The 4242-nt window shown below is 34.9% G+C and overlaps 1 protein-coding gene across 1 annotated transcript in view; it reads right to left on the reverse strand.

Moving 5' to 3' along the window:
* The window catches only part of TAF1 (TATA-box binding protein associated factor 1), a 2792652-nt gene extending 2790603 nt beyond the window's left edge, over positions 1-2049 (reverse strand). The window contains exon 1 of the mRNA XM_044057257.1: positions 1969-2049. The gene's annotated coding sequence lies outside the window, so the exon portion shown is untranslated. The remainder of the gene's footprint in view (positions 1-1968) is intronic.
* Positions 2050-4242: the final 2193 nt, after the last annotated feature.

Below are 4242 nucleotides of genomic sequence, written 5' to 3' on the forward strand. Positions count from 1 at the left end.
TTTTAAAAAAAAAGTTTTAAAAAGGAAAAACTTTTTAATTTTTTTAAATTAAAAAAATTTTGGCTCTAATGTGTTAGATACATTAGGAATTAAGTTATTTTATAGTTAATAAGGATACATTTTTAAATATGCAATGGATTTTTTATTAATATATTGATCATTTCTATTTAAATGGTTCAAACTGTTCGGCATGTTTTATTTGGAGGGGGTATTTAAGTGTGCTGTAAGTATATTTTATTCTGAAGAAGTCATGAATATCACATGATGAAAGCGCCTAATTAACTGTACAATAAAGTGTTTTTATTTATCCTTCTGCCTGTGGTCCATCATTGGGAGTTTGCCTTTCATTTGGTTATTGTTTTTTTTTTTTTTTAAGCAGTGGTTCTCTCCTTTGTTTCTCTTTAAGAAATGAACTTTTTGCAAGAGAAAAAGGGTGAATTACAAAATAAACAATCTTAGAAGTTTTTCTTTATCCTTATAAGAAAAAAACCATTCATGACAATAACACATATGCTGCATGACAATTAAATAAACAGCAACATTATCTAGATCAAAGTAAAAAACAAAAGAGAAAACCTCTTTCCACATGAATGAGGAAGCAGTGGCCGCTAGCACAGTGCTTATATGACTATGTTTTGTGTAAGAAAATAAAGCATTTTAGTACAATCATACAGAATTTACCCTAATGTAAATCCTTCTGAGAATCATACTGTCAATATTAAGGTTGCCTACTTTTCATGTCAAAAATTCTGAACATGTATGTGAAAGCATGCATGCAAAATATAAGTGTGCATTAACCTCCCCTTGAGGGGATTGTCATACAATATTACAGTGCTCAAAGAAACATATTATTGTGTTATTCAGTGTCAGTGACAGCGTCCCTTAATTCTGGACAGTTGGCATCCCCGTCATGCAAACAACAAAACTACTAAAACAAAGTGCTTGAGCCTCAGGAAGCATAACATTCATCACCCATATTTGCAAACTATATTTCTGCTATTACAATTTGCAAGGGAGGAAGGGTGCCAATGCCTTAAGCTCTACCTTGTTTGTTCTAAATGGGAAGGTATTAAATGTGGGTTGGGGGACACCACCAACTGCTTCTTCTTACAAAGGGTAAGCAGAGAAATTACAACATTCAAATAAAGCTGTTGTGTTGGATAAAAAGGAAATGTCTTATATTACCTTACCTAGGTCGGGAATAGTAAAATTACACCTTGTCTGTTGCCAACATTAGCAATGCCTACAACAGTCTCATTGCCTCTTCAAATCATGCTTTCAGAAGTCCTTAGCTCTCCAAGTCTAATTTCAGGCCATCGGCTGTTGTTACTTACCTCCACTGCAGAGTCCAAAAACACAACTATTCACCACATACACTATACCATACCGATCTCAGTCATTACTACTAACAGAACTCATGCCATGCAGCATGCTTTGTAACACCAGTTAACTGCCACTGCTCATACTCCTGCAATATGTCCCCTATTGATGATAACCTGGGAAAAGACAACTACAACATGCACATACAAACCACTTGCTTAAACTACACCCAAAAGAAGTAACTTCAGAAAGACAAGTGACATTAAAAAGTGCACAGTGCAATACTTTAAAGCAATGTTCACAACGTACATAGACATATATAAAATAACTTTCAGTTAAAAATGCATTTATTTCCTAGAAATAAGACGTAATCGCCCCATGCTTTTTCTGCTCTTTACAAAGGAGATCACAGGAGTTTATCGTGACAAGGACAGTCAATAATAGAATGCACTCAATGTGAACGACAGGTCCCAAGAATACACTCCCAACTTTGTCATACTTCCATGCTGCCTGCCACCCTCAACAAACTCAACAGTTTACACCAAGAACCTTTGGATACATAATATGTATGCCCTGCGTTAATCCTAAATCTCTTTCTACATCCTGTTCTTTTATTTCTACACATGAAACCGAGCTTTTAATACTTACCGACTAACTGTAGCTGTTAGTAAGTCAGACTTCAAATATTTCCACAAGAGTATAAACACAAAACACCAGCTTCAAAACCAGCGTCCGCATTGCGTCTTACGTCAAGGTACGTTCTATGTTGACGTGATGTCAGAACGCTTCACTAGAAGGCAAATTGTAGTACACTTCGTGAGGTACTGAAAGCGTGTGCTAAGGTGAGAGTAGTTCGAAGTTGTAGCTTAAGTTTGCTGTAAACTCGTATTTTTCGTTAGAATACAAAACATACGTAAATAAAAATTACAGTTTTAAAGCGAATCTTAAAATCCTAATTTTTAATGGCTGACTCATACCGCTCAACTGTAGAGATTTTCACAGAATGTCCAGATTTTTGCCTCATATTTTGGTCTGTCCCCCATAATGTTTTGGGCAAAGCATTGAGAAATAAAGTCAGAAAGTAATGACAGGGATGTCATCTTCAGACTTTATATTCTTCAGAAAATGCATGCCAATGCAAAACCTGTTATTCTGTCAACGTCATATGCTTGTAAAAGCAATGTTTAAAAGTTGTCCCTATTCTGGGGCTTTTATACCGCCATTATTTAAGGTTTTGTTCAGCTTTCTTGTTCAAGTATGTTGCGAGGTATGTTTTTACTTAGTAAATTTTTAACATGTGGATATTGGCGCATATTTCTCAACTGCTGTCGATTTTTAAGATTTTCTCTAATTTAGGCTAAAAAGTTGCCCCGTCTCTCTTAAAATATTAATTGTAGCTAGTAAATACAGATAATTATTACAGGTATATACTTTTACTTCAGAAATACCTCAATACTTTTGGTAGTAATGGATTAGACTTGACCATTATTGCTTAATCCTATCCTTTTTTCTAGAAGAGTTTTTAAGTTAGCCCCGCCGGTATTTTGAAGGTTTGCCGATTTGGGGGGGGGCTTTTTCCTTAATTATATATTCTTTATAATACCTGATTTTGGATGCAAGAGGGTCAGAGTTATGGTTCCACGACGTGAATAGCTTTTTGTAGAAAGATCCAGATTACAGTATGACACCACGTAAGGCGCGAGGGTTAAGCTGAACGGTTACAGTTACAATAGCGGACCCCCCCCCCACACACACACTCTTGTTTTCTGTCAGGACGGCCTGGATAGTTGCATAATTTTAGAAAGCGCGCCTGCTAATAGTTACATATTTTAGATGAACATGACATTGGCATACCTCTGAACTATCCATCTTCAAAATGTGGAACAATGATTATCATGATGTGGAACTAATCGGCAAAATGTCAGTTTACACATTTTGAGGAATTAACTGATTATTATTATTATTATTGCCCACCGCAAGAAGTATGTTTTACTGCTCTGTATATGTTTATGATGCATTATTTTAATGTTTATATGTATGTATGTTTATGTGAAAATTCTTGTATATTTCTTGCATATCATTTATTCATTTTTTAATTTGTAAGTTTAATTGCCTGTAACATGTTATTTGGAGCATATCTACGTTGGCCTTCACTGAAAACAGGCTCTTCTTGGCCCAGCGGACTTCCCCGGTCATCAAACTGAAACAAATAAATAATATTTACAGTGGTAATTAAAACAGTGCTAACGATGAATGTGGCACACCTTTTCAGTGTAGAACATACGATTTTTAAGACTCCAAATGAAAAATATTCCAGGTAAGACGGATACGGTGCATTTGAGAAGGAGGTGGGAATTGAAACACTGAATTCTGGTCAGTACTGCAGATTTCCTTAGGCTTATAGAAAAGTATATATATGATGTATAATGTTTGTTAATGTGAACTTGTTAATATGATTTGATATTTGATTACTTTTAAGTAAATATAAGTCTGTGTGTGTTACACGTGACGATTCAATAAGGGTGTTTTAAGAAATTAATGTTAGATACCGTGATGTCCGTGTCTGGATTTATAGGGTACAGGACGTCGCCCTCTGCATCCGAGGCTAACTTTTCATGATGACCAGTAAGAAAAAAATGCAGACGTGCTTATAATCTACTGAAATAATAAGGTAGTATTGCAGATTTGTGTAGCCTTATTTTACCATCTCTTCAAGTGGTAACATAAGTGTCACCATCAGTTTCCTAATAATATTGTATTTCATAATTGACTCACTGTAATCCTCAGAGATTTACCAGAAAATAATAATAATAATAAAAAAATAGGAAAGATGGAATATGAGTCTGAATCAAGGACTTTAAAAATAAAGATAACAGATTTTGCATCAACGTGTAATTTGATAGTGTGTTGAAGTCAACATTG

The sequence above is a fragment of the Protopterus annectens genome, chromosome 15.part0 (assembly GCF_019279795.1).
Source record: "Protopterus annectens isolate FY-2018-M chromosome 15.part0, PAN1.0, whole genome shotgun sequence".
NCBI classification, from domain to species: Eukaryota; Metazoa; Chordata; order Ceratodontiformes; family Protopteridae; genus Protopterus; species Protopterus annectens.